Source organism: Cyprinus carpio, chromosome A7 (assembly GCF_018340385.1).
Source record: "Cyprinus carpio isolate SPL01 chromosome A7, ASM1834038v1, whole genome shotgun sequence".
Taxonomy (NCBI): domain Eukaryota; kingdom Metazoa; phylum Chordata; class Actinopteri; order Cypriniformes; family Cyprinidae; genus Cyprinus; species Cyprinus carpio.
The window spans coordinates 42,576,369-42,586,673 of record NC_056578.1 but is presented as its reverse complement, the minus strand read 5'-3'; the positions used below and the strand labels follow the sequence as shown (position 1 = coordinate 42,586,673).

Here is a 10,305-nt window from a genome sequence, read left to right as displayed (position 1 = left end):
TTGTGCTTACATTTACAGCTATCACCAGCAGGCGGCGCTTATTATGCATTCAGACAAACGTGCAGGTGATATCATCAATTTAAATGAATTTAAAGACATAAATTATTTCAATATGGTAATTTAGAATGTATAGAAGTATTTAAGACTTTCAGGTCAGGTATAAGAACTTGATTTGGCTTTCCTGACAGCAGAAATATTCTGCTATACTAAAGGTCCTAGGCCACCCTGAAAAATGGGATTAAAGCAATTTATATCCGTGAAATTATGTGATTTGTTAAAGCACTTCATTACATCTAAGTAACATAAAAATACTAAGTAACTATTTTTTCTTTTTTTTTTTTTTTTTTAGAACCACAGACATATAGAAATTTATCTGCAAAGTAATCTGGATTGTTAATGAGATGCCTAATGTACACTTACCAAACCAATGCAAATTAGGCTTTGTTGAGCTGTGAAGCAGATCATGAACTTTCTCTGTCAACTTTGATCTTTAAAGCTAATGTGGGTAGGGAGATTGGCCAGTAATGAATTTCAGGTGTGTATGGTTAGTAATGTGACCAGGAAAGTATAAAATAGTTGTTGCATTGACATGGTAGGACTGGCATGTTCCTGAAGTTGTGTTTGATGGTTAGCCACTAATATGGTTCTCGATGTGCAGCCTTTTAACTTCTGTGCTCAACGTGCAGCCTTAATCCTTGTGCTTGATGTGTAGTTTTTATCCTTTTGTATAGGTATGTGGAGTTATGAGTTGTGTGAATTGTTTGCGTTGAATGGTTGCCTATTGAGTGCCTAATTATATTTTTATATGATCTCTCTCTTTTTAGGCTGATTTATTAAGAGGTTTTACACTGTCAGGAAAGTGGGGCAGGCAAACATTTATGACTGCAGTACCTTCAATGGGCTGATGGCTGTGTTGGAATGCTGAATAACCGGTAAAATGCAGTATATTACATTTAGGCCAATTTGGTTATGAGTTTGATGCAATTAATACACTTCCTTTGTGGATGTGGTTAATATTTGTGCTCTTTGTTTATAGTATCTTCTCTGTATCTATCATATTTGGATTTTGGTCTTGGAATTGAGTGCTGAGATTGGGTAAACTGTGCTGAAGCTGTACTTTTGTTCAAGTATGTTTTGTGTGTTCTTTTTATTGCGGGTTATATCGCATGCGTATTAACTTGAGTTGTGTGTGGATTTTTTTTTTTTTTTTTTTTTTTTTTTTTTTTTGTAAAAAGGGCAGACCAGCCACTGTTTCCTCTGTGTATTTAAGTTAATTTGTGCTTATTTTTCTTATATTTGAGTTTCTATGTGCTAAATGTTTTGTCATTTGTATGATATTGCTCTCCTCCTGTTGTGTTGCAGTGTGTAGTGGCTTTGTATAGGGCCGGGGCTGAATCGGCCCTTAACTCCCCTGGTGTAGGTGATTTGGGTGGCGTGGCACTTCTGTGTGGTGTATATTACCTAGAAGGTTGACACTGAAATGGTGTTTTAAATGTTACTCTGTTTGCCGGTGTATGCTGTGGTTCCTATTTTCTTCTGTCTCTTACAGGTGGTAGGCGGTGCATAAGAGCAGGCCCGACCCTCCTTGCCATTTTGAGGAGAGCTATTTTCTACATTTGTGGATTTTATTATTGATGCATGGGTTTTATTGATTTTTAATGTTTTGCTTGGGAATAAAATTGTGATATTCAACCAACTACGTTTACGGTTTAAAAAAATCAATACTTGATTTGTGGAGGGCTCCTCCTGCCCTAAATAAGGAGGTGGCGTAGTCCGTTTATAGTTTCTTACACTACACTAAAACGAACCAAACCCGTGCAACAACTCTGTGATTATTATTATTTATTATGATTCAAAGTTGTAAGTATAAGTCAAAGCCTTTTTTGATTCATTTGGGGGGGGGGAGTCACCAGCATTCTGTTACAACTACTGTATACAGTGACCCTGCTAAGTGCTGGTGTTGAGATTCTTGATAGGCTACCATATAGAATAAATTAAGCTGTTTACTGTTTAACTTAATGTACATGACATAGCAAATTTGTTTTCTTCTGTAACTGTTCAATTTTATATTTCATATTCATGTGTATCTGTTTAGAATTTCATGTTATTGTTTATTTACTCTGTATTTTCGGTTTATATAGAAAACTACACACTAAATACACCCACAACTAAGGACTATATTTAATCTGTACTAATAACTGAGTTGTTGTTGTGGTTAATCCCAAATTTCCAACATCTTTTCACCAAGTCAAGTCTCTTACTAACCGCACACCTTGTGGCGGGTTTCAAACCTAACCAGCAGTTTTCTCAAAATGAGACTGTGCTATTAAAAGCTCATTTTTTCAGTTCCCCACTTACTTTACCTTCCTCAAGCACTGACAGAACACAGACTCTGACTGAGTCCAGACCAGTTGATATCAAATCTTGTGATCATACCATTCATACAAATCATCTTGCATGATGAAATGTACAGTAAACTCTTAAAAATAAAGGTGCTTCAGAAGGTTCTTGAAGCAATGCCATAGAAGAACCATTTTTGGTTTCCACAAAGAACCATTCAGTCAAAGGGTTCTTTTAAAGAACCATCTCTTTCTTAATTTTTGTAATCTGAAGAACCTTCTTTTTCACCACAAGAACCTTTTGTGAAAACCGAAAGGTTCTTCAGATGTTAAGCGCTACTTTATGTAACCATTTTAGACAAAAAGGGTTCTTTCTATGGCATCGTGAAGACCTTTTTTTTTTAAGAGTGTAGGTCAAATGTGTTAACATATTCATTACTATTTTAAATAGTGGGACAGTGGCCCTGTAGGAAATGTGCTGTGAACTTGTGCTATAGGGAATGCTTAAACTTATTGTTGACCAGATTAGTAGTTTTCTAAGTGAAACCTGCTTAAATAAAATGTGTTAAGTGTTTGTGACGGGACGAGCCAACGACAGACACAGTGGGCGTGGCGTCAGGCCTCGGAGAGGTTTTTATTTAACAGAAAAACCAAAACAAGGGGGAATAAAGTGTCCAAAAGGGGAACAGTGTCCAAAACACAACAGGGAATCTGGTTGTCCTGCGTCGTGCTGCGGGGTTCGTGGGGGGTCTGGCAGTGTTCATGGAGGAAGGGTCCAGGTAAGGGGGCGGAGTCCGGCGGCCGCCGCACGCGCTCCCCTCTTCGGTCCGGGGCGCGAGGGGCCGGCGGCTTCTTCTAGCGGCTTCATCCTCCTCCTCTGGCCGCGGCGCTTGCAGGGGATGGACGGCCCGGCATCCTGGGGCCCGACGGCCGTGTAGACGGGTGCGGTTCTCGACCGGACGCGCGGGTCCGGCAGCTCACGTCTCTGATGGCGCGGGAGTCACTCAACGCACCCTTCCTGGACCAACGAGGACACCAGTGTGCATGCACGGGGAAGAGAGACCGGTCTCGCCCCGAGGAGAGGCGCGTTGGGTTTTAAACAGCGGGCGGTGATGAGGCCCATTTCCTTCAGGTGTGCCCACCCTTTCTGTGCCCTATATTCACACGCCGGGCCAGCCCTGAACTCGTCCAGCGCCCCGTCCTCTCTCACACACCCACTCCTATCGTGAAGCCTGGTGAAGGGCGGCGATTTAGGACGGGGGTGCCGGTGATTATCAGGGAGGAGGCAGCGTGACTCGTCACATTCCCCCCCCCCAAGCGACATCCCCGTCCTCCAGGGCGCAGCCCACACGGGAGTGCTACCTTCCTCAACCAGGCTCCAAACGGTCGGAGTGGGCGGGGCGGGGCGGATTCCTATCCGGGCAGTCCTCCCTCTCGCAGCGCGCCGGAACAGGGACAGAGGGGGGAAAACGGGATTTAGTCGACAGCCTCAACCAACCCACGGTAAAATGACCGTAAAAAGAGAAGTCACTTACCCCTTTGTGTGGTTGGGAGGCCCGTCTCCTCCGTTCCTCCGCCCCAGTCCGGGTACTCGCGAACTTTTACAAACGAGAGGGAGTGACGTCATCCGGTGTTTCCCAACTGCGCTGTCCTAGGCTCCGCCTTGCCCGCATTCTCCACCACTGTGGCGGGGCGAGCCAACGAGACAGACACAGTGGGCGTGGCGTCAGGCTCGGAAGAGGTTTTTTTATTTAACAGAAAAAACCAAAAACAGGGGGAATCTAAAGTGTCCAAAAGGGGAAACAGTGTCCAAAAAAACAGGAAATCTGGTGTCCTCGTCGTGCTGCGGGGTTCGTGGGGTCTGGCAGTGTTCATGGAGGAAGGGTCCAGGTAAGGGGCGGAGGTCCGGCGGCCGCACGCGCTCCCCTCTTTCGGTCCCGGGGCGCGAGGGGCGGCGGCTTCTTCTAGCGGCTTCATCCTCCTCGCTGGCCCGAGCGGCGCTTGCAAAGGGGGATGGCATAAGGCCCGGCATCCTGGCCCGACGGCCCGGTAGAACGGTAGTGCGGCGGGTCCGACCGGACCGCGGGTAATGGGTCCGGCAGCAGCTCACGTCTCTGGTGGCGCGGGAACGAGTGTCCCTCAACGCACCCTTCCTGGACCCACGAGGACAACCAGTGTGCATGCCACGGGGAAGAGCAGACGGTCCTCCCGAGGAGAGGCGCGTTGGGCTTTTAAAAACAGCGGCGGTGATGAGGGCTCCAGTTCCTTCAGGTGTGCCCCATCACACGCCGCCAGCCCTGACTCGTCCAGCGCCCTCCTCTATCACACACCCACTCCTATCGGGAGCCTGGTGAAGGGCGGCGATTTAGGACGGGGGGTGCCGGTGATATCAGGGAGGAGGCAGCTGACTCCCGTCACGGTGTTAAATTAGTAGTCATTTAAAAGGGGAGTCAATGCAGTGTCACTTGTCCCCATCGTTTCGTTAGCCTATGTTATTAAAGTCCTTTCTTTGATGGACAAGAATAAATGGAATGAAAACTGTGAATGTATGTCTGTGTGACAATTCCGAACACCACAGTAGTATTTACTGAAAATAAATAAACTGCAAACTATAGCATGCATTTGGCTGTTAGAGTAAAGGCACCTAAAAAATTATGACGACAGTATTATTAGGCAAGTTATCAGGGAAAGCCCACAAAATTTGATCTAAATCTCCTAGCCGTAAGCTATTCTCGCAAAAAATTTATTTGGAACTGAGCTGCATAATCCTTTTTTTGTAGTAAAACCCATCGAAACCCACAAAATGTTATGGGTCCGTGCAGATAGTGAATCCGTACCTATTATATTACAAATGTTGAATTGAACTAACGAACGAGTGCCCCTTCCGTGCACTATAGTCCACAGCCCTTAGAATAATATTTGGACTATGACTGTGTTCACTGCTGCAGTATACCTCATATGCTTGCTCATTCCAATATGGTTACAAAAGTCATTTTAATCTGGTACTCTCTCCTGAAAACCTGACTTCCATTTGCATTGCAATATATATTAGTACAAACATCATATGGACTGGATATGGTAGTAGCCCCTACCACCTACTACACATAATGTGTTCACAGGTTAAAGGATTTAACCTACTTTTTAATAGTAAGACTAATAGTTTTTTAAGCCTGATTTCAGGCCGGCCCCCGACCTTTTATTTTTAATTATTTACCAAGGAACTACAACTACCTGTTTATGAGTTGGGACACCATGACTTTTATAATTAAACAAAAAAATATATTTTTAAAGAAAGCAATAAACATGCTCCAAAACATTTTTTCTAAATTTACTTAAAAAAAAAAAAAAAAAAAACAAAAACGGAAAAATAAAAGGTAGATCTACATTAAGCCATATTACATACAAAACTGAAACTATTTTAGCCAGACTAAAACAGTAGCCTATTATAAGCTGTTTACTGGGGTAGGAAGGGAAAAACACCAGGATAATACTATTACATTTTTGAAAATTTCCTAAAGCTCTATTTTTTTCGTTGCGGCGCATAATTCAATCATGTAGTATTCTTTGTAAATGAAAACACAAACAGCCACTTATCATTTCCATCATGACAATTATGAAAAAAAAAGTTTTGACTATATGATTGTAATTATGCCCCAATGTGTGATGCTAAATAAGCTGTTGTGTTTTTTCGCATTTACCAAATGAAACTACATATATGATTACTTCCTTAACCCGAATTACACTATAGTAAGCCATAATTAATGGTTGCCCCTACATTAGTCGACCGAAATAAAATGAAATTATATGTTAAATTTAAACTGCCAATTCCAAGCAGATGGTAAGAGTCCAGTCCCCTGCATAATCAAAGCTTGATTTGTTGTTTTGCATGTCCGAGGCAAAAGACGATCGGAAATGAACAGAAAACAGATTGATAATAAACGAATATAAATATATAATACCAATAATAAGTGAGAAATAATAACTAATATATAAATAAGTGGTAATCTAATAATCACAATATACCAAATATGACAGGAAGATGTTAAGACGATCATTAGTGAGAGGGTGGTACTTACAAGACTGTCAGAATGGATCAAAAATGTTTTCTTGTAGGCCTATCTCCATTATCTTGGTGCACTTTTATTGTAACATTCAGATTCATGATACTCTTAATATTGACTCATGCGGACAATGGGATGTAACACAGTCCAGTAAGCCAGGGCCCTATTGGTAGAAATATAATAGTTTTAATATTTCAACTGGAAATATTTGTATATGTTGTTATAAAACAATATAGTTATACATTTCGTAATTCAAAAATAAAGTATTAATTATGTAAACTACTGATAAGTCCCAAGTTTGCTGTGGTCTGACGCAGGTTTGTCTCCGTTACTAAAGTGCAAAAAAGGGGCAATCCTTTACTCTTAATGTCTTGCTAAAAGTAATTGTTTTTTCATAAACTGCCATTACTAGATCTTTTCTTTGGACTTACACAAGAAAAGGAAAAAAAAAAAACAAAAGAAAAAAAAGAAAAGGAAAGTAAGTAATAGGAGATTTAAAGGTGTAAGTGGTAGAATACTCCGCTGTCAGGAAAGCCAAAATCAAGTCTTATACCCTGAATCTTAAATTCTTAAAATAATGCATAAGAATCGCCAACCGTGGCTGGTTGATAGCTGTAAATGTTACAGGCATGGGAAAAAGCTCACGTTGTTGGTTGTCCAAAGATCTGGAAAGATTGATTACACATGGGTTTGGTCTTAAAACCCCGCATTGAATTGCTTCCAATCACTGTTAATGAGATACCCCTAAATGGTAAAAGCTTTGATGCTAACTTTAAGGGGATCACTATTAAACGATAATGTCCACTAATAAGTGCCTTATTTACTAAAAAAAAGCGTACATGGAGAAAAATAAGGGCAATTGTTTTATTCTAAATATATATCATTTTTCATGTCAAACAACTGCAATTTAAAATATATTATTTCTATAGGCTATACAACAAATAGACAAAAAGGCACAAAATAAGATCTAGGCCTGAATACCAAGCTGATCTATAGCATGTTCAAATGGTTATCCCGATGCTGAAATGGTAAACCTAGGTCTATGAATGGTAAACCCCCTGAACTCACAGACCGCTAGTTGTTGAACCCCAAGTCCTCAGCAGCCCAATGACACTGACCCCGTCAAAACGATTTTTAACGCGTACTTCACGCAGTATTTAACAACGTTACTTCACGTGTACTCACACGTATTTAAGAATCACGTTAAATACACGTTACTCCCTACTTGACTTGATTTATAACGCGTAAACGACACATATTTCGTGGTGTTGTTTCACGCATTAAAATGCTGCGTGTTTTTTGACCCTCTGGGCTCTTCCATAACTACGTACATGCCGGCTGTGCGCGACTCAGTGTAAGTGGTTTAAATGGACCCTTGCGTCTCAAAATGTTTTTATGATTGCAAAATTAATGTAAAACACAGCCAGTAATTAATATTAGGGCTGTCACCCGTCCCTTAAATAAGGAATCGTCCCGTATTTAAGGTAAAATTGAATTTGTTCCAGTATTTTAAAAAGGCTTCAACACATATTTAAATAACAAATAGGAGTATTTTGGCACTATAGGTTATATAATAAGTTTATAATATTTTGTATTCCCATAGCGACGAGTCTCCAGAACGCGCGCCATTGAAGCCCTTTCAACACGAGCGCAGCACGCGGGTGTAAACAAACTTTGCGCGGATTAAAACATCTAGGAGCTTCACATCCTGCCCTTCTGAACACAAGGACTCTTCCAAATGTAGCGCTGAACGGGAAAGTTATCAATGTTATTCGTTCAGAAACTAATGATGAAAGCAGAGAGACATTTCAGCTGTTTTCACGGTGACTGTCCCCTGACTTAAAGGGACAGTTTTCACCCAAAAAATGTAAAAATTGGTGTCCCTCGTTTACAACAACCCACAAGTTGTTCTAAACCTGTAAAAATATGTTTTCTTCTGTTGATACATTAGAAGAGATACGGTAAATAAGGGGGGTACCAGACAGTTTTTTTCTGGTCCCCAATGACTTCCTGATGTTTTAGTTTGTTTACCTTACTAATGAAGTTTTTGACCTCTAGCGTTTAGTTGAGACAATTCTTCCATAGTATTTTTTTTTGTGATCAACAGAAGAAAGAAAGTTTATGCAGGTTTTAGAACAGCCTGGGTAAATTAGACTACTTTCATTTTTGTTGAAATCATACCATGAAAGTGCCAGACACACGTGCTTCTAAAGGTATAGGCCGATTGTTTATTAAGCATTATTATATTCAAACATTATCAGAACTTGGCTAGATATATTATATATATTTTTAGATATGAATTAGACAGGTAACTGTACTAGATTATTATTAAGTGATGCCCTATTCATTAATTATTAAATTGATATAACTCATAAACTAGTCTACCTAATTAAAGAATCATATAATGTCAGAAAACAATTTGGCTGATTTCAAAAAGCTTATATTACTTATTATTAGTAATTACATAATATTGTAGTCCCTCATTGAAAGCGAATGTAATACACAATTATAAAACAAAAATCATCCCATCCGCAAACAAACTGAGATTAATAATAATAAGTAATAATTTATACATCAGCAAATGTAAAAAACAAAACAATATTAAATGTGTTTCTGCTGCAAGTTTTTACATCGTTGAAACATGTGTTCTCTGGTTATTGTGAGCTCTGCGTTCTTCACTGATGATGTGTGTTCCTTCACTCTGAAAAGATCCCTTCACAGTTCTTGAAGGGAAGACGTTCAGATTAATCTAAAATACTGAAAGCACTCTTTGTTGGTTGTTTGTAATTATGTTTCGTATGCTCCTCTTTTATTATTTGCTACTTGCTTGAATGTTTTGAAGTTATATCTAGTTTAAAATTAACCTAACAATGCTTTGTTTAAATTCTATTTTCAAGTCTGCAATCTTTTTCAATGTACTAAATTACTTATGTAAGGCTATGCAAAATGTAAGGATGCTAGATTATCAAGTCGGTCAAACTAATTAATTAAATTAAGGAGGAAACCAAGTAGATCAAGAAGCGTTCTGCAAATCGGACCGGGGAATCCCAGAATCTGAATCGGATCGTGAGGTGGACTAAAGATTCCCACCCCCTACTAGGATACTGTAGGGTTTTTAAGATGGGAGACGCTTCACTGGAAAATCTTTAAAATGACAATGTTACATGACATTAAATGAGAACCTACTAAAAAAAAAAAACCTGCCAACCCACGCAAGATGTCAGTCTGTGAACCGAGGGATCTGAGTCGCGATGTTCTGACTTTGTAAGGGTTTTTGTTCTGTGTAAGATGTAGTTTTTCACATGTTTTTTTCCTTTGACCGTTTTTCCTGGGGTACCTGAGTTCATGAAAAGAATCAGTGTATAACTCCAACTGGCATAAAAAAAAACGGAATATATAAATTAAACTTTTATTTAACAAAGATGTTTTAAATGATCTAAAGGTGGGTAAAGCCATTGATAATGTTACCAAAGATTTCTATTTCGGATACATGGCTGCTCTTCTGAACTTTCCATTCATCAACAGAAACCTGAAACAATTCTACCTCGCAGCTGTTTTCAACATACCTTACAATATAACTTTTTGGAGTGCTTTCTCGCCCCGCCACGCAATTTCGAATATTAGCAGTGATTTCTGAAGGATCATTTGGATGGGAGTATGATGCTAAAAATTCCGTTTTGAAATTGCAGGAATAAATTTACAGTTTACAATATATTCAATAGAAAGCAGTTATTTAAAAATTAGTAAAAAGTATTTTCCGTATAACGGCTTTGCACTATATTTTTGGATGCAATCAATGCCCTCGACTCTGGTGAACAGAAGAGAATTTCAAAATATATATATATTTTTGACTGGTAATGTACACTTTATTTTTTCTACATTTTTTCTAAACTAAACTATACAGG

At 39.7% G+C, this 10,305-nt stretch overlaps 1 long non-coding RNA gene across 4 annotated transcripts in view; it reads left to right on the top strand.

The window, feature by feature from the left end:
* The first annotated feature begins 576 nt into the window (after positions 1 to 576).
* The window catches only part of LOC122145699, a 24,108-nt gene continuing 14,379 nt past the window's right edge, over positions 577 to 10,305 (top strand). For 2 of the 4 annotated variants that reach the window (XR_006160521.1, XR_006160523.1), the window contains exons 1-2: positions 577 to 731; positions 825 to 932. This is a non-coding gene — a long non-coding RNA (uncharacterized LOC122145699). Of the gene's footprint in view, positions 732 to 824; positions 933 to 1,036; positions 1,096 to 1,362; positions 1,461 to 10,305 lie in introns of those variants that run through there. The other 2 variants (XR_006160522.1, XR_006160524.1) reach the window with 2 other exon arrangements.